At 40.3% G+C, this 20,774-nt stretch overlaps 1 long non-coding RNA gene across 1 annotated transcript in view; it reads left to right on the top strand.

The window, feature by feature from the left end:
- The window catches only part of LOC138525585 (uncharacterized), a 41,729-nt gene extending 24,436 nt beyond the window's left edge, over positions 1-17,293 (top strand). The window contains exons 2-3 of the long non-coding RNA XR_011283371.1: positions 8,821-8,868; positions 16,746-17,293. This is a non-coding gene — a long non-coding RNA (uncharacterized lncRNA). The remainder of the gene's footprint in view (positions 1-8,820; positions 8,869-16,745) is intronic.
- The last annotated feature ends 3,481 nt before the right edge of the window (positions 17,294-20,774 follow it).

Here is a 20,774-nt window from a genome sequence, read left to right as displayed (position 1 = left end):
GTATATTCCTGTGATAATGCGCAAATCACAGGGGTAAAAAAATGGATATACATAACTGCCTGCAAATGACACTATTTAATGAATCATCTCTGGAAGTGTGCCACCTATGGTTGGGCAAATAAAATAAAATAATAATATAAATGAAATAGAGCAACATGCCGGGTCAGGGAGCCGCAAATCTATCTGCTCCATGGTATGTTATTTTGGTGGATAAATCTCTCAGTGATAATTACTCAATGAATGTAAGCCGAGCAGGCAGTATTCGCTTCCGAGTAGTGATACAACCACATATCTATGAACTACATGGGAATACTATATTGGTGGATAGATCTCTAAGTAATTATGACCAGGTGAATGAGGGCCAAACAGGCCGAGTGTGCTTCCAAGTAAAGATATAGTTGATACAGGTTATGTGAGATGTCTTATGCAGGACTGGGATGGATATAGCCCTGCCTTGTTCATGTTTGGAGTACAGCTAAGTCATTCCACTGTATCGGTTCATCGAGTCCACTGGTGTGGGTCCCAAGTCTAAAGATCCAGTTTTGTTCTCTTTTTAGTAGGAGATTTTGAAAATTCCCTCCAAGTCTAGGTTGTTGTATTTTCTCAATGACTGTCCAACTGAAATCATTCGGCCCATGTCCTGCTTGAACAAAATGTGTTACTAAAAGGGCAATGAGTTTTTTGGTGCATTATCATTCTGGTCTTAACTTTTCTTACAGTCATGCCTACGTATCGTAAATTACATGGACAGGTAATCAGGTATATGACTCCACTTATGTTGCAATTGGTGAGGGATCACTGTATCCAGGGGGTCTTAAGTCCAATGTCTAGTTGTGTACTTTGTCTGGTTTGTGAGCACATCTTACAACTTATGGCACGTGTCCTGTAGGCTGATGTGTTGTCCACAAGGTGTGTTGTGTGGACTCACTGTCTTTTTGTTCTCGTAAGGTCTTCACAAGTTTGTCTCTCACATTTGATCTGTGTTCAAAATGGGCCAAAGTGACTTCATTTCTCGAGTTCACCAATGCAGAATAACTCATTACAGCTGTGATGCTATCTCGTGGTGGTGGCTTCTGCTGTTGCTGTAAAGTAATCTCTCTTGGGATGTTTCATGCTCGTTTATATGTGGTATTAATGATCTTTTTTGGATAACCCCTCCTGGTTAGTTGTACTTTCAATTCTTTGTCTTGGATGACATAGTCTGGTGTACTGGTGACAGTCTTCTGTTTCTTAAAAACTATCCAAATGGCAAATTTTCTCTCAATGCACTTGGATGGTAACTTGAGAAGGTCAGCAGAGAGTTCCTGTCTGTCTGTTTTTTATAGACTTTTGAAATGAGTCAACCATTCTCGATTGAAATGGAAAGATCTAGGAAATGTATTCCTTCTTTACTTGGTTCCATGGATTTCAGACTTATATTCTGTGTATTAATCCATTCAAGGAAGTCGCGCACATTTTGTTGCATGCCTTCAAAAATCAAGAACACATCGTCTATGTACCGACGCCAGATAATAATCTGTTTCAGGAAGGGTTTTGTCTCATGATAGATGCTGTCCTTTTCAAATGCATCCACGTTTAAGTTGGCCAAACTTGGGGCAAAAGTAGCCCCCATTGCCGTCCGAGAGATCTGTTTGTAAAACACCTCATTGCATGTGAAAAAGTTCTGCGTGAGTGCAATTTTCGCCAACTGTATAATGAAAGAGGCCGGTACATTGTGTAAATCGATGCCTGAATCAAGATGTTTGACCATAGCCAGTGTTGCTGCTTGCAGTATTTTAGTATAAAGTGAGTCTATGTCCATGGTGATTAGCCATTCTTTCTCTTCGTCAAAGGTTAAGGTGTCCAAAGGTTTTAACATCTCTGTGTTATCTTTTATGCATGACTTCATCTTCAGTACCTCATTATTGATAAAGAAATCCACAGGTTCTAGAAACGAGTGAATGCCTGAGACAATAGGACAACCTGCTGGAGGCTGAATAATTTTGGGTGTCGCATAAAAGGTTGGGATCCTCAGATGTTCAGGTGTCAGGAATGTAGCTTCTTTCACACTTATGTAGCCTTCTGCTTCATCTGCTAGTGTGTTGATCATATTTCTCAATGTAGGGGTGGGGTCACCTCGTAGGATGCAGTAACTTGTTCTATCTTGTAGTAACGCATCCACCATGTTGTTGTAGTCAATGGTATTCATAATTACAGTGGCACCACCTTTGTACGCAGGTTTTATGGTCAATGTTGCATTTTTGGCCAATGTGGTCAAAGCTTGTAACTGGGCTTTAATACAGTTGGCATGTATGAAGGGGATGTTGTCCTCCATTTTTGCTAATTTTTTCAGTAGGGCCTGTTCGAATGTGGCTGATTCTACTGTGTTGGTATGTGGAGGAGGAAGAAATCATGACTCAGGCTTAAAGCCTGTAGTGTCTTCTGTTACAGCTGGGCTGTCCTGGAAAAATAGCTTGAGACATATTTTTCTCATAAGTTAACATATCTCTATCCTAGTTTGGAATGGGTCATAATGTGCTGTGGGCACAAATGACAGCCCTTATTGTAGGATACCCTCTTCATCTTTTGTTAGTTGATGTGTAGACAGGTTGAGAATTAGGGATGTGTCAGCAATTGTGGTCCAGGTTCTCTGCTGTGGGGGATTCTTGGCAGCTGCATTTGCCATCATTGCTTCACTCTGTTGGCACCTCGTTGGCCTAAAAAAGGCACATTGGTCCCTGGTGGAATGTTTCCCTGGTAGACATTGAATTGTACTCGTCGGTTGTCTGATCTATTTGAGGATCCAGATGATGATTCAAATCTCTGTCTGCTATTACCTCTTGGGTTATTTTGAAACCTAATGAGTGCTGCATCTCTTCTGGCCTGCTTGGCTGTCTCCAAGAAGTAATCTGTGGCCACATATAGATATACTTTCTCGTGTGTGACTGTTGCTAGGTCTTTTTTTCAATTTGCTATGTTTTCTATTCAAATTTAAATCCTTAAAGTCTTTCAATGTAGTTTCCAAGCCTGTGAGTTTGATGTTATAGATATCTAAAGCTATTTTTAACTTCAAAGCCTCGTTCTTTTCATTGAGTTTCTTGAGGTGCTGTTCTGTGACTGTTTTGGCTGTATTTATTATCAGAATGATCCAGTGTCTAGTGCATTTATTTGCTATGTAGGACCAATCTTTTCTGAATTGTATGTTATCTAGAAAGATCCGGGGTTCAATTTAGATGATCAGTCCATTGGGTGCAGCATGAGCCCGGAGATATTCTGTCATCAGTGCTCCATGGAGCTCAGTGCAGATGATCTTTTTGCGCAAGATCTCTATTTCATTCTATTCATCCGGGTTGGAAGTGGTAAAGGTGTGGGTTAGCTAGCATTCCTTCTACTAGCTCTTCTGCAAATGCCAAGTAATTGCTGTCAGCCATAATATCTGTTATTGATGTCCAGGTTGTTCCAATCAATAATGGTATAAAATGCTGGGTAAAGGGGGAAGGGTAAAGGGGATTGGGAAAAGCTACTTTCTTTAATGTCGAACTTGTCTTTCCGGGCATCAAGGATGATGTATCCCTGCGTCCACTAACAAATGAATTATACTCAACAACCCAGTTGTGTTGTGAAGAACCGAACACACCTAGGGCTAATTTGACTAAAGACTATAAGTCTTACATCCTTTCCAACTGTTAAGAATAATGTCTCTACCATATGTTTCACGGAAGGAAGCGGACGTATTCATCAAATTTCTACATTGAATCCAAGATAAGAATCATACTTTATGTAAATGGCATGGTCCTGAAGAAGATGATTACAGCAGCCATTATCATCGAAACCGGTCTACGCTACCTGGCATGAGTGAGCTCATGTTGAAGACAATGTTCACCAGCACAATATTTGGACATGTTTAGAAACAGACTTTTTAGTGGTAGTAAGCTCTAGTAGCCTCTAGCTCATAAAGCTCTCTTTGTTTAGAGCTATTTTTAAGCCTCTATGAGAATAAGGTCTTTTTAGTGATCAGGGGCGTCCGTGTAATCTGGTGATCAAATTCAGATTGAAATTCCAGGCGGGAGGATAGGTCCCTGTCACTTCGATTGAGACACAAGCATATGATACTGTGTCTCCTTACATCAAATATTTCAGTGACCTGAACCTGAATTTTACTGTACACTATTGTCATGTATGAATGAAGGTTGGATAGGGATATTCTTCTCTGTATCCCTGTTAGATAGGCGGTACATCATCCGCTGCCTAGAGAGAGATTCCCATGAGGATAGGGACAGGGTGTCCTTCTTAGTAGGGATAGTCTATATGAGTGTGGTACGTTGCTCAATATATGTTCTCCTCTTGTAGACCAGCCAACATGAGTTAATAATCACATTTAGTCTGATAACACTTATAACCACTGACAATGCAAGGCTCAACATCGACTTCCATTTCCCCTCAAAAGTGTTGAGCCATGATTTTTCTTTGGGCACAAAGCGGGCACAGCTCGAATGACTGTGCGCTTAAAGGAACACATTGCCACATATAGCTGGGCTTTGGACTGGCATCATTAGTCTGGGGTAACACAGGCATATGTAGTTGGCAGGCCTCATGATCCTGAATTTTAAAAGGCTATTAGTAGATGAAGCTGTCCAACTCTAAAGGAAAGTGAAATATTTTAGGCTGCTTTTCAAGTCAGAATGTTTGGAATGAGGCCTATCCCAGAGATGATAAACAGCCTTCTGGGCATTCTGATTGGATGGGGGCCGCTCTATAATGACATTCATGTGCTAATGGGTGTTATGAAGAGCCTGTCACTAGATGTTCTGTCATGCACTGGGCTCCTGAAGAGCGACACACATTACAGAGAATTCATTTAGTTGCTGGCGGGGCAGAGGCACTGCAGGCCCTTGTGTCAGTCACCATCCCACATCGACATATTCAGTCACTATCATGAAAAAGTGATACATTCCTCATTGACAACACCTGCCAAACAGGGAAAGATAAGGTTACAGGGAAGCTGAGTAAACATGGGGGGCAAAGGGGAAAAAGGAAAAGGGTTTAGAAAGGGTACAATTCAAGCATTTGTGAAGAAATACTGTAGGAGGTAAGTGGGGCGAACTGCCCCTCCTTTCTGGAAGAAAAATCGAAACTAAAACGGATTGATAGAAAGGGAACCTTTTGCCAATGTTTCACACATAGAAATCCACATTGTGACATACATCTCCCATTCAAGGCTTTAGGATCTTTCTTAATGCAGATATTATGTGACACTAAACTTCATGGTCAATTGGAAACCATAAGGACACCTATTTAGATGCTCTACTCAAGACCTCCTATGAGCCCCATGTAGTTGGGACCCAGGAAAGGAAGTTTTCAATCAACTTCCCTGCCTCCTTCCTGTGCACTGGCAAAAGAGGAGCCAGAGCAGAGCCGGGACCAGGTGTGAAACATTATATGTGTAAAATAAAAGTGGTTGTACGCCTGTGTGAGTGTTATGTAAATGTGTGTGTCTTTGTAATATTAACGTGTGTGTGTATTTTACAGCAGCAATGTTGGCATATATCAGGTTTTCATAGTGTCAAAACATGGTTTAAAAGGCAATGCTGGCATCAGTTTGGGAATGTGAATGGAGGATAGAACAGGGGCAACGAGCTGGTCTTGGAAGCAAGACCACGCAGAGCAGCAGAGGTTCAATCCCGGATCTGTGCTTAGAAAACTAACTCAGGTATGGGATTCGGCGCGTTATGAAAAAATAAATAAATGGGCTGCATGATAACCTCTTTGACACAGGGGCAATGCTGCAATATTTTGGTGGGCAGCATGAAAATGTAGAACTACTGCCAGATTGAGTTGAAAGGCCACATGATCTTGTAGGCACCATCAGTCTGAATCTGTGTTACAAAATGTTCCTGTCTGCAGTAGATGACCTGGCATGTATTTGAGTTTTGTGTTTATTTCCCCTACAGAAACGCTTGCAAATTGTTTTGCTAATTGGTATCCATTTGAAATGAAATTTGCAAGGTAAAATGCCCCTTTTCAGCCCATTATCTACAAAGGACAACAGCCCCGAACATTCTATATGGCTCAGACTGGCTTGCATGCTCTGGCCAATTGACGAGAACTTTCATATCTGTACACTTTAACAATTCACCAGCTGCCACGAAATACAGCACCACAGTTCAGCCCTTTCATGGTCGCTTATAAGATTTTAAAAAGACAAATGGCAAATTATTAGCTAGGAAGTCAAAGACACATATTTCAGGGTGTTTAAAACACAACTTCCAAGTGTGTAGCCTTAGAAATATTCTTATTAAGGCAAATAATAATTACATTTTCTTTGAACATCTCCTGAATTTCCTTCCTACTCAAAGTGTGGGTTGATCAGGATTTACAAATACATTAACACCTTGACTTTCGGTTTTGCTCTCTGACTGCAACACAGTGGAAAGCATGAGAATGAGAACTTTCCTCTAACCTACAAATTAACTTCCATTTTAATTTTCTCCCAAAAGGATACGCATGGTAGGAAGTATTTTGACTTTTTTTAAAAAATGTACATACTTTAAAAAATTTAGACTTTATGGATCCTCTCCCAAAAGGTTTACTGAAGTGCTATTGTACTGTGTACTTTACTTTGAGTATCCCACTATGGAACCAAGTATTCACCTATGCCTCAAATTTCAAATTATGCAGACAAGTACAACATCCGACAACTTTGCCTGTACACAATGTGAACTACAGGCGTCTCAAGTTCCAAGGACGAATATTTTGGCCCTTTTTGCATAGACTTGCATAATAGCCTGCCACTTAAGGGGTTAATGTCCAAGCGAATCTTCTTCAAAGCACATCTCTTGAGATTTCAATAAATAACCAAGCCGAAGTCCACGTTAAGAACACTGCAACGCTTTGTTAAGTACTGAAATCGTTATTAATTAAGACACAGTGAACACAGTGCCCGAGGGATGGGCCATTTTGCATACTCTTGCTTTTGGTTGCATTGATAGCTGTACATGTTCTAGGAGGTCAAATCGTGATCCCAAGACACGCCATGAAAACAGAAAAGCCCTGTCTACAGGGCATGTTAGCGTTGTCAAATTGACTAAGCTGGAGTGACATTAGCTCTCAGGGCGCTAATTAGACATTGTTGCTAGGTCTATTTTCAAATAATTTCAATTATCATGCTTCTATTACTGCAAGAAATGCAAAAAAGGCAACAATCGAAATCTAATTTGCTCTTAATCCATCCCTGTGGTATGTTTGTGAGTTAAAATTATCAGTTTAGTATATTTTCAGCTCTTCAACTAAATGTGCTCCTACAAAATCCCCCAAAGTACAATTATTATAGTAATTTTTCCACAAGAAATAGTACTTTACCCACAGCAGTAAAACGTGTTATGCAGCTGGTTTCATAGATAGAGAAAGATTCTGTCCACACTTTCCTTGTTCAAAGATAAAAGATGCTTGGTGGTAATGCAATTATCACTACTTTATCTCCACTTTTCTTCTGCACCACAATCCGGGATTGGGAGCAAAGAGGATTTATCTCCAGCACATATCTAGAGGAATATAATCCACTTTACCTGTAAATCTCATCGCATTTACTGCAGCGGAATTACCACTGAAGTCCTGTGGGGCCCTAACAATGTCATTACCTCATTTGTAAATCTGCAATAAATGTGCGGGCTGATTGGAGGAATGACAAACCAAACTCGTAATGAGACTGTGTTTTGGAAGTATGGCATCACTTTGCCACATTTCTTAACATATATAATATTTACAGAAGTAGGTGAGATTTTGAAGGGATGGCTGGTTGCCAGCATGCAGTAGACAGACCTCTTGGAGGGGATTTTGGGGTTTGCTTGATATACTTGTACCACCCAAGCGTACACACCCCAGAAATCTGCTGGGAAGGAAGGGAACAGGGAAAGATAAGAAAGCTTGGGTAAAAAGGGGGACCAAAAGGCAAGCCAGTGAGAGAGGAAGCGAAAAAAGGGGCAATTTGAGAGAATAATGGAGGATGCGACTAAGTGGGAGGGAGAGCAAGAAAAGAGTAGAGTTTGAGAAATAAATGACAAATAGGATGAGTGGCCTAAGAGAGACAGACAGAGAGCCAGGCAGTCATTTTCTAAAGTCACGCGGATCGTAAACATGGAAGTAAAAATGGCTGCATGCTTTTACCACCATTTTTACAGAGCCGCAGGATTGTGTTTGATTTGGCAGGAGGAGTTGGAGAGCAGATTAGCATGTCCACTGTCTCTTCCAGAGTCCGCTTGGGTTTCCCAGAGCACGTATTTTCGTGAAGGCAGAAACAACAACAAATTCTTATATAATCTGCTTGAAATTACCACCTTGTAAACAAACAGGCAGATTCCATAGAGATCCATTGAAAATGTTTCCTGCAATATGTCCTCTTGCAGGTTTGATGATAAAGCCAGTGTCTGTTTAGAACTCCAGCTTGGACCAATGAGGAGTCAAAGCAGGATTGTTTGAGAAACTATTGTGTATTAGGATTCCTCTACATTTTCTTCAGTTTTCATTGAAAAAAATACAATTTCAACTTAATTTTCTTTAAAAAAAAATACTACAGATCAATATGCGGATTAAAACTGAAGATACATGTACTGGGAGCAGAAGGTACACTTTTCTTCAGAACCCAATCTTCACAGTCAGTCAGCTATCTTTGCAAAATACTATCCTCTTCACTTTTGCCAGAATCCTCATTTCATTATCTATTCATCTACAGCACAACTATTTTCTTTTACGGCACCTCTGTCTAAAACAACTGCACTTTGTATTTGTCATTTTGGATGTGACAAAGACACCGAATGATGTCTGCCCTCTCACATTTGCTTTCAGGAGATGTTCTCATCATTGTAGAAGAAGGGCTCACCGCATTTTACTGTGGTAAGTTTGGGATGGGTATGGAACATGGGGGTAAAATAGGGACTAGATATGGTGGCAGGGACAATGAATGGTAAGGAAATTGAAGATGGGGCATGAGGGTTGGCTCCTCAAAAAAACTCACTGCAGGCAACCAGATGCACCGGTTTGGGTCTATTTGACCTAAAATATTTGACCTAATCACATTTAATCAAATGTATTTCACTTCTTTTTGGTCTTAAATGCAGGGGAGGGGGGCACAACCTCCCCCACTTCCCCTCAACCTAATCTATACCCTTACCCACACCCATATATGTATTTATTAAAATTTGACCAAAAAAAGGTCAAATGAATTTGATCAAATATTTGAGGTCAAATGTTTTTGGGTCAATTATGCTAATATCGATGCACCAGCTCTGTGCTCTCACTTGTGGCAGTGAAGTACCCACGTCTAGTTCACTACCAGAGGCATGGAGAACCCGCTTGTGTATAGATCATTTTGATTAATTGTATTTTGTAACACTTTACCTGTATTCCTTCTGGGCAATGCTGTCTTAGATCATTAGCCACCACCCCGTTGACCCACTCTCAGCCCACTGAAGCCCTGTAAATGAAAGAGATTGGCATTCTAGTCGGCCTGGGTAGTCGTTGAGTATTAACTGCTGATGTGGGTATCTGCTCAGAGAGAGAACTGAGTAAGCATCTTCCTGTGACTTCTTCTCAAATATCCAGGTGCACCCAATCTACCTGTTAAACAACTGAACCTGCACCTGAATGCTGACCTTCCCTCCATTGCTGATCCTCTCAATGTTCTTAAGTGAACAGGTTGAGTCAGGTTTGGTCAAAGTAACTTTTAAAGATCCATGTGGTTAGTTCTCAAAGAGTGGCCATTACCACATTGTAGTTTCACCAAATAATGTCTATGGTCTCTCCATGCAGATTTGTTGTTAATTATCACTGCTTTGATAGCTCAACAGCACCTTTTTCCTTTCCTTGGTAGAGTCTGAAGAAACCGGGTTGTTTCACAGGATTTGGTTATTTTTTGTGGTATTTTCCATGGGATTGTGAAGCTTTCTGGGAGTTGTAGTAATAATTTCCCCTAATTCTCCAGAGTTTAAGTTAGCAGGCCCACTCGTGCTTTGAAGTTTCTAGGGCCTTGCTAATTTTAATTGTTAGATACAGTAAGTGGATCTATTGAAACTCTGACCTGGTTCCCTCTAAGCATGTGACTAGATTCTTGCCCTTAGTGAAAGTTGGTGTTGGCCCCTTTTCCTTGTAGTTATACTTTTCATTTAAGCTTGTACCCTGATAGGATGGTTTGTAGTCAGGATGGTGATATCATGAAAGTACCCCTCAAATGTCTACGTCCTACCAGTTTGTGTGGGTTTTACCTCTGAAATTGTGCTGTTAGTCTGGGTGCATTTACGTTGGTAGCTGGTTCCCAAGAAGGCTCTTCTGTCGTTGCCAATCTAATAGGTAATATGACCTAAGTGGGAGCAGTTTGGAATATAAAATCTGCATACATTTGAACTCTGTTTTACCATCAAGTTCAATTGAATCAGGAGGGGCAGATATAAGATGGATCTGTGTGTTACTGTTTTTTCTGGGAAATACATTACATTTAAAAAAAAAACTATACTATAATAGGTGATAAGTCTTGGCATGCGTCTATTAACTTACCTGGTGATATTACCTTGTACGGTACTATGAACTTGGGGATGACATTACAAGGACCTTTATAATGAAGGTTTCTGGTGGGTTACCACACTGGTCACTGATGTGATATAATGGGCATGTATTATTGGCTGCTCCTTAATTGTCTTGAGCTTGAATGAGTATGCTTTGTAGCGCAGGGTCATTTTCCTGTACTTATGTGATGTAAATTTCTCTGGATGTTTCTAAAGAGTTGAGATTAGGATGATGTTCTAAAATGCTGAAGAAGGGCATGAGTACCCCATGGAGGAATGTGAAACATTGTTGTAGGTGGTTTCTGTGGCCAAAGGTAGATCAGCCCATTCCTGATTCCATTGCAGTTAGGTGAATTATAAGTATTAACCAGGAACTGATTTACTTGCATAGTCAGTCTGTCAGATATGGCAGCTGGTTGACAAATGAACCTGTATCCCCAAGGCAGTACTGAAGACAGACCAAAAGCAAAAGTTAAAATGTGACCCGCGATCTGAAATTACTATAGAGGGTATCCTGTGTAAAAATAGTATGTGTTCAGTGAATCACGTGGCCAGACCTTGTGCCGTAACTTAATCCCTGAGGTCGAATGAAGTGAGCCCTTTTATTTAGGTTGTCGAACATTATAGGATTGTATTTTACCTGCTTGTTTGGTGGTCATTTTCCTGAGTGAAGTGTGGCAACTGGCAGCAGCAAAACTATAACATCCAAAACCCCTTTGCATCGACTGTGGGACTGTTGGCACCCTTTGATCTTCTGGCTCTGGGATAAAAATGTAAATTTTTCTTTTAGGTGAGATTTTGTGAAAAGTTCCTTGTGAACTACAACACAATAAAGAATAATAAAAGATCGCCTGAGCACTGAAGTGGTGCTTTAGCAGTGTGAGAGCACCGCACATGCTGTGCGTAAAAAGCTCAAAGCATGCCACCATCAGGCCAGATCCTGGAGCCATAGGGACTGGAAGCCGGAAAGAGGCGACATGGACTTCTTGTATCCAACCATCGGAGCACGATTAAAGCATTGATTTAAATGATCTGAAGCCTCTTAACCAGGTCAGTGATGCTGTACCTCCCCCTCCGATTATTAAAACAGGGGCAGTGCATATGTATGACCGAAGGAACATCAAGGGAGCTATAAAAACTTTAAAACAAAAAGAACATAGGGGTAGGAGAGGTGAGGTGACTGAAAGCACCATTGAACAGTTACCCATTAGCATGTTTGGGATCAAAGTTCATAGATTCCATAAACAATGAACCACACCAGGAGCTGCTGAAAAATCCACCGGAAATATGTATGACATCCAATAAGAAGGACCTCATACCACCTACAAAAGATAACCATGAGGAGCGAGTCGAAATCATTGTCCATATGAGCATGTTCGATGGCCTGGAAAAAATTCTATTATGTATGCCGGTGCTACCTGTATTAAATTCTACCATTATGGAATACGAGCTGAATGAACGTATGTAATGGGGGCAGATATCAAATAGTATGGATAAACCTAAAATAGCATACACAGTAAAGACAGGTGAAGATATCAACAGAAATTCAGCAAAACCTTCTAATTTGTGTCCTATTCATGAATCCATAGTAGCCCTATGATGCAGAATTAATTATCTTCTACTCTTAAACTGCAAGCATTGGATTTCTTGTTAAAATTGCTATTTAGACATAGTGAGAACATTTAGAAAGAAGATGTTCAACATACCGAAATTCTGATTATGATTACCAAACAACTAAACCAGTGATAAATAATGTGGCGTGCTCTGCTTGAGAACAAATTTGCTTAGAAGAAAAGGTAGTAGACCTGATATTGATTGATAAGAGTAGCAAAACTAACTCTGCAGAGCAGTTGCACACAAGGGCAGTACAAACAACTACCAATACAATAAAACAACAGTTAGAACAACGTGATATTGAGGAAGGACCTTTGAATGCATGAATGGACCTCTCATTGCCAAAAGAGCAATGCTAAATGAAGCCAATATGAAAAGACAAAAAAAGGGAATAAGAGAGAATTAGGGAATTCAAAGGGTAAATTGAAGTATTCCCAATTCCCTGATGAAAACTACAAAGAGCAATAGAGCACGCCATTATAGTATAATTGACTCTAGATCAAACAACATCAGCCTGGCCTATTTGGAGGGCCCGTATGATTATAGAAAATTCCAAATATTTGGGAATCTCTGAATGTAAATAAGCAGATGGCAGGTCAGTGAAACCCATCAGATAAAACAAGACAGCTAGACAAAAACGAGGACAGGAAAACAGGGACACCAGAATACTATAAACTATGAACTGGTAGTGTACCAAGCGATGATGCCTACGAATACAAGCGGTAAAGTCCTGAGACTTCGAGATATTGTTTTCTTTAACTATGGATACGCACTTGAAGATTGCTCAAGACGATTGCAATGACTCCTCCTTGATTGAAGGCATTAGCCTTCTTTTTAAAGGGGGTGATAACATCACTCCAAACAATTCTTGAATTGATGGGCCAAGGCTTGAACAGGAAAATAATAAGAGGACAGCAGCATTTCACCATTTTCCTAGGACTCAGTGTCCCAAAATCTATGTCACCACTCAAAGTGATGTTTTTGACAGGCTGAATAATGGTTTTGAGCAGTGCTACTACAATATGGAGGAGTATACTACTGGGATGAAACTCATACAGAGTTTGTTATGTTCAAAAAAAGAATGTATATTGAATAGAAGGGCAACAATGAACTCAACTCGTTTGACTTTTCCTCTGCGACTGATTGTGCTAGTGACATTGAGATTGTGGATCAACTAGGCAAAGAAGAGATGGCCACAGCGGTAGTGCATTTCTATTCAGAGTTATTAGTTTCTATGATCCTAACATTTCAGCATGAATTCTTAAAATTGGGATATGAATGTCGGACAGCCCACACATCATTAAGGAATAAGAAAAGGTCCTGTTATTAACCATCTAATGACTAGAAAAAAAATACACTTACCGGTGCGACCTTTTTCTGAAGGAACAGTTACGGTTGCTAAATCTAGGGATGGCGCAAGGAAAACCTTCATCAAACCAATTAATCCAACTACATTATCGAACACAGAAAAAGAGGATTGGTCTTAATTATCTGGTGCTCTTCAACCAAATAAAATTCAAAGATCCTAACATACAAACCCAATTATTCACTTGGAAAACCATGGGAAACTCCCACTGTATGTTGGAGGGAGGATTATGGTCAACTTTGGAAGATTCTGCGGTTGTAGCACTGCAGGAGAATTGGGTCATGAGTATCCTGGACTGTGATGGTAGAAATAGCATACAAACTCCTCCTAAGCAGGGGAGTAAGGGTAGATTTAAGGGTGGCCTTATGGTTAGCGTTAAAAACGTACATTTAATTATATAAATTGAGTTGGACACTGACTACATGCTGGTCAGACACATCAGAGGGAAATGGATAGGAAGCCTCACTGACACAATTATAATGAACATATATGATCCTCCTGTCACAGCTTGTGCTACAGATATATTTTAACATTTAGACAGTCTGCTCGAATTGTTTTCTTCATATGGTTAAATACCAATGGTTATAATAGGAGATCTGAATGCCAAAATTCCTTGCCCTGAATTGGACAAACAGGAAATGGCATTGAATATCTCTCCAGCTCAATTAAATCAGGATATGAGCAATGCCAAGTGAATGATATGGCTTAATTGTCTCTGGGGTTATGGATTTGCAATGCTCAATGGCAGATGTGAAGGTGATATTGCGGGTGGATACACTAGAACTTATAATCATGCTGCATCCACTGTGGAATATTGCTTCATTCGGGCAGGTTTCTTCACATCTATAACCACTCTAAATATTGAATATGTTTGAATATTGGAAATCAATGAGGGAACCAATCTAATTAGCTGGTAACCTGGGAAGCTAGATTATGCGACTAGCTCATTTTCTAATTTTGCCTTAGAATTTATGGTAACCGGAGAGGCAGTAAAAATAAATCTCATTACAAAAGAAGGCGTGGCAGAGCTAAATACTAATGTAAAAGGAATTAATAGAATCTGTACAAAACTTAACAAGCACTACAAATAAAAATGGCCACTTTGACCATGGCTACTTCCCCAATAATCTGCCCATACATAGAGGGATTCTCTCTAATGATCAGATTCACAACCCGAATCATAGTAATTTGTATGATAGGCACATTAGAGACAAAAAAGGGAGCTAAGAAGAAATCTTAGAAAAGCAGCGCAGATGAACAGAGAGCCAGTAGCACTTGCTGAAAGTTGTAAACAACTGAGGATAGAGGGCCTCATTATAAGTGTACTGGTCTGGAAACAACAGTGGCGGTAAGCTTACCACCACTGTTGTTACCAGACCAGCGCACTACAACTCTGCCAGGCGTGTGCCCTCTCGCCCGGCAGGTCAGACCTGTCGGGCAGGACGGCACCCGTCTGCAGAATTTTCACGGAAGCACTGGCACTGTTAACAATGGTGCCGGTGCTTCCATGGTCCCCATTCCCATAGAGTCCCATAGGACTCTATGGGAATGGGGACTTACAATTTGCCGGCACCTGACTTCCCGGTCCGCTGGGTTGTAATCCCCCAGTATTACCGAGAAGTCAGGCTCCAGTAAATATTTAGGGTCTGGCAGCAACCAGCCGGTATCGCCGGCATGATTACTGGCGGACCCGTAATGAAGCCCAGAGTCCCATAGTTGGTTACGTAAATACAAATGTGATACGAAACTTCAATGCAGAAGGGAATTAATACAGATCTGCAAGGGCAATGATGTCAGGACCTCTTGGAGGCTACTGAATGGAAACGGTTCCAGGTCCAAGCTTGCAGATGGAGTGTCAGAAGATTTGTGGGCTGTGAACATTAAAAGTACACTAGTTCAGAGCATTGCAGAACCCAGTAAAAACCTGTGGAAAGCTGAACAATGGGAACAGTGCAGAAGAGATCTCAGCACCTTATTAAAAACAGCAAAATCTCGAAATCCTCAGGACCAGATGGAACATGTAACAGCCTAATGAACATAGAAGTATGGGAAAGGATGCTTACACTTTTATTCCAAACCATATGCTGTACAGGAGAATTACTGGGTTCCTAAACTAAGAGTATTGGAGTTTCTCTTTATAAAGGAGCCCTTACAATGACCCTAAAAGTTAAGGTATATTGGCTTTGATCGATGCGCCGAACAAGATCTTTGCAAGGATGCTGTCCTCTGAGATCCACAAGTGAGCTAATTAAGTAGCGATCTTACCCTTTAATCAGACTGGGTTTAGAAAATCACACCCAACTATGGATAACATCTTAGCACTTACCACTATTGTTGAAAGTGCATAGAATTTTTCCAATCGACTGGCACATGTGGCCTATGGGGATTTTGCTGCTGCTTTTGACATGGTCAACAGAAATAAACTCTGGTTAGTTGAATGACTGGGGTATTCTGAGAGGTTTACTGAATGTGATCAGCTCCTTATATGTAAATAGTCCAATGAGGATTAAGCTTTATAATAAGGGTCATTGACTGTTCCCTTAACGACATCTCAAGGGCTGAAACAAGGTTGTATTTTGGCCCTGTTACTATTTAATCTATATATGGCAGATCTGACTGCACATATGGCCATGGTTAAATCCTAAGAACCTAAGCTTAGAACCACTTAAATCCTGTTGCTTGAATATTCTGATATGATATTTATTTATTTATTTATTTATTTATTGATGATGTATTGCTTATAAATCTAACCCCCAGGGGATTGCAAACCCTATTAGATCAGTTGCAAATTGACAAAAGCATCTGTTAGACTTGTGTAAGTTTCAAATTTTATCCATTTTAAATGCTCCACAAATCAATTCTTTTCTTGTAGCTACTGTTAAGTAACTTGAAAACGTATTTCCCAAAATGTCAATATATATTAATTGTTCCCAAAAACCTTTCTTCAAAGTTCAAATTGCATCATGTTAAATATGATCCAACCTAAAATGTCTGAATTGGTACATCCATTTGCAAGATTTAACACCTATACACGTGTTTGTTTCGCCACACCATAGTGGCTTTTCAGGATGATTTGAGGACTTACTTAGTAATCACATGATCAATTAAGTTGAGGGACAATGTATGCCATATTTTTGGTGGCACTGGTGGTGGCTGTAAACGTCTGTAAGGGGCCTGTCTAGAAGTGTGTAGCTGTTATACTTATGAACATGTGTCTTGTCTTCCTCCCACAGGATAGGAAACCAAAAATGATGTTGCTTCAGTTGACTGGTCTCTGTTTATCAAGAATGTCCGGAGAGCAAAGAACAATGGTAATCCTGCATAACTTCAAGGTCCCGCCTGAGTAGTTATTTGGTCACCTCGAATGACCATTCCCAAATGTCAAGCATTTTCTACAGATTCCTTTCCCCTTAGCTATAGAGTTTTGGGAGTGACACGGTGCAATATGTGCTGATGAGAGTCTGTGCTGTGGTTTTGGTGAGCTCCTAGTATGTGTACTGCCGGTATGATGTCAGCCTAAAGATTTATGTGATTCATTTTTTCTCATACATTCCATGTCTGTATATTGCATTACCTTTTCCATTGTGAGGTCCTGGGCAACAAGTAATAATAAAGCCATAATCAGCAAAGAAAGTTGTCCAGCGGAGATGCCAAACTGAAAGCACATTCACTGATTTCAAAAATTGAAGTTTACGTTGATCAGTAAAAATGGTGATTGTTTGACGTGACTCAAAGATGTAATGCCTCCATTCTTCAAATAAAGATGTGCTTGCTATGAGTACTTTCCCATTATCTGCATAATTCAGTTCTTCAGAATGTAACTTTTTAGACCAGTAACTACATGGAGGGAGACGTCGGGACATCACTTTGGGAAAGCACCTCTCCTCTAGTGAGGTGGTGCATATGCTTCTGATATGGATCGAGGAGCTGGATTTGGATGAAGCAGAATGGAGCGATAGTAAAACTTTCTTTCTGGATCTGGATAATCTGCTTCAGTGCAATTCTATTCCAATTTCTGCCCCTTTTTAAGAAAAATGATATTGAGATGTAATAGCTCTGAGATCTTATGGATCAAGAGATTGGCGGTGGCCATTGGGGGGCTGTCAAATCATTTACTGTCCATGGAAACTCAATTTAGCTGACATGGGTTGCAAACCTTGCTAATTTTTCAAATAAACTATCTCTCTAGAGGTATTTTAGGGCATCTTGTATGTGTTGCGACAAGGTTTTGGAAAATATCAGAATGTTATCAATATAAGAAACTCCACACACACAAATCTGGGCATAACACCTCATTCCTGAAATACTGAAAGACAGCAGGGCGGGCTTAGGGCATTATTTGAAACCTAACCAGTTTGCATATGCTCAACCGGTTCTGACAGTCAAGCGGTCTTAGTTAGCACTATAAGTGGGCAGAACTCCATAGTATGGTCTCCTTTTCTCTTTGACAACCTGCAATATAATTGGATATCAGATCAATATAACCCACCCTTTTTCATGGGTGTTCACAACCTTTGCCAAAACATCTTTTAGTTCCTCCAATAAACTTGGGTAAAACAGGGATCCACTTTTTCCCTCGGATAGTTAGGATCCGAAGGTAGTGTGCTTATGGTCATTATATGAGTTATCAAATGCTGGTTGTCTTGCCTTAAACCCAATGACTCGTGTAATGAGTGGGATCCTGTAGATCACTAGCTCAGCTTCCCTTGAGCTTTGTGAACACGCTGCACTGCAAATGAAACAATGCTGGAAATGGAAGAGATTGGCATTCTGGTCTGCTGGTCTTCACTGGCTAGTCAGTGAGTAAGAACTGCTGATGTGGATATCCTCTCAGAAATAAGAGTGTGCGAAGAAAATAGACTCCTCCCCCATATTTTACATAGACTCCTCCCCCATATTTTCCATGACATGTGGTCCACCCATGTACTTTCTAATCCGGTGAATGTGCTCCTCATTGGGAACCTTCCCAACCTTGAGGATCTTCACACTCTTCTTAATTGGGCACATTGAGTCACATATGTGCAAGGAAATGTCTCACTCTTCATGGCATTAGCTCTCAAAGAAACCATTTTGACCACAGTCTCTGGCTCATTCAGCATCCTGTAGTCGCTCCTTGTAGTTTTCGTTGGGGAAAGCTATTCCTGAGCAAGTGAAACAGCACTTGCTTCGTTTCCTTGTTAAATTGTTATTGTCACTTTATAAGTTTCTTCTATTGGCATGAAAATATCACTTGCACAGTAGTGCTTTGTTTGAGTTTATTCGAAATTAGACCATTACTGCGCCATCATTACTGCGACCTCCGAAATTGCTGACTTTTTTTTTTATTTTGACCGCCTTTACACCACATATATATGTGGGTGGGTAATGGTATACAATGCAAGTAGGAGGTGCTGCCGCACCTACATATGTGGTGTAAAGGGGGTCAAAATAAGAAAATAAAGTCAGCAATTTTGGGGTCGCAGTGATGGGGGTCGCAGTAATCACATAGATTTGTTTATTCTTGCATGCAGTTACTTCCTGCACGACAGTGCCCTGCTCACATGTCCTATTTGATCCAGAGCACAAGCACTGCTTTTCTTTTCTACGATTTTTGCTTCAGGTGCTGAGGGCAATGTTTCAGGGGAGTACTGGATCTGGGGTAAATTGGAATCTGGAGTGAAATCTAGATGCAGTTGTGACAGTGCCTTGCCTGGCCAATGGTACCCACATGCAGAGGGAGTGACTATATATATAAAAAGTTCCAGGATGCCCACCAGAACCTCTACATGTTTCCACAAGATTGGCTTAATTCTCACGTGATTTCCTGCAGAATTGTGAAGACCTCTATGAGTTGTGGTCTTGTTCTTCCTTACTCCGCTAGAGTTAAAGTAAGCAAACCCACTGGCTCTGGGAAGTTTTTCGGCCATGTTAAGTTTAAATGTAATTACTGGGTACAGTGAGTGGACCCATAGAAGCTCTCAGCTAGCCCCGTCTCAGCATGCAGCTAGGTTCTTTACTGAGTGAACATCAGTGTTGGCTTTTTGGGGTACTGCATATAGATCTTTTCCATTTATGCTTGCACCCTGCTGGGATGACCAGCAGTCAGGGGTTTATAATATGACATACTGGAACATATAATGTTGTTGTATTCCATTACTAGTATTTCTCTGTCTTTTAGCTTGAGTGTTTTACATTTCGTGTGGATTGTTTCAAAAGGCAAAGTTTTGAGTGTATTCCATCATGATGTGCACATAAACAACAACATGAGGGTGTAACTATAAACATTCGTATGCTGATTGGCAATTATTTAAAGCCTATTATGTTCTTTTAAAAGAATAATAGCATACATTTATTTTCATTTTTTGTTGTCATAGCACCCACTAAGGGGATAGTGTTTCCTCCAAAAAATATTATACATTCTTTACATGGATGCTGTTAGAGAATGTATCAGATAAAGAGTTTGTGCAGTAGGTGCATTCACTTCCCCCCCTTTTCTGTGGAGCACACGGATCAAAACATGGGGACTCTGCAGACTGATAACTTCTATAGCTAGAACTCATGTGCCAAATGTACAAGTATTTTCTTTTTTGCTATGACTGTCAGTCTAGCTGCATTGTCATGTTTCTTTACTCTAAGTGTCATTAACCATGTTATAATAATACATATAGACACGCCTACAATGATCAATCCCTTCTCTGGCCACTGCAACTCCTTCCATGCATTTAAATCTTAATTTGCCAAATTCAGGTCGCTCACTGTTATATTATCCTTTGGTATATTCAAGTTGATTAATGTGCTTCCGTACGTATCAAGAGAGACTCTATATAAGGATCCACAGGAAATGTGTTTCTTTTCAATAACTCTATTGTTTCCACTCTTACTTCCAATACAACACCATCTACATAGAACAATAATAGTACTCCAACCATTATCACTGTGCCCTTAGGTACTGTTATAAAGAACACACTGTATTACAGTGACCGTACTACAAATGATCCATGATTGAGGTTTGTGACTGTATAATTCTCTACATATGTTCTGACCAACCACATATGCTTGATTAATTTGGCATTCGCTAGTGTCTCAGGTTTTGGATTTCTTATTGACAACTCAGATGCTTCCCTACCCACTTGATCTACCTGTAATCCACATAGAGCATTTGTTGCATCAGGTATGAATGGATTTCCAGGCCATATGTAATTTTGCTCCTTGAACTTCACACAAGTATCGAATTTTTTAATTAGGTACAAAACCATCACCCATGTCAGAAATGCGCCCATTTC

The sequence above is a fragment of the Ambystoma mexicanum genome, chromosome 7p, assembly GCF_040938575.1.
Source record: "Ambystoma mexicanum isolate Mex_15411 chromosome 7p, UKY_AmexF1_1, whole genome shotgun sequence".
In the NCBI taxonomy this organism is placed as follows: domain Eukaryota; kingdom Metazoa; phylum Chordata; class Amphibia; order Caudata; family Ambystomatidae; genus Ambystoma; species Ambystoma mexicanum.
The sequence above is the reverse complement of the archived record's forward strand: the minus strand, read 5'-3'. Positions and strand labels throughout refer to the sequence as shown.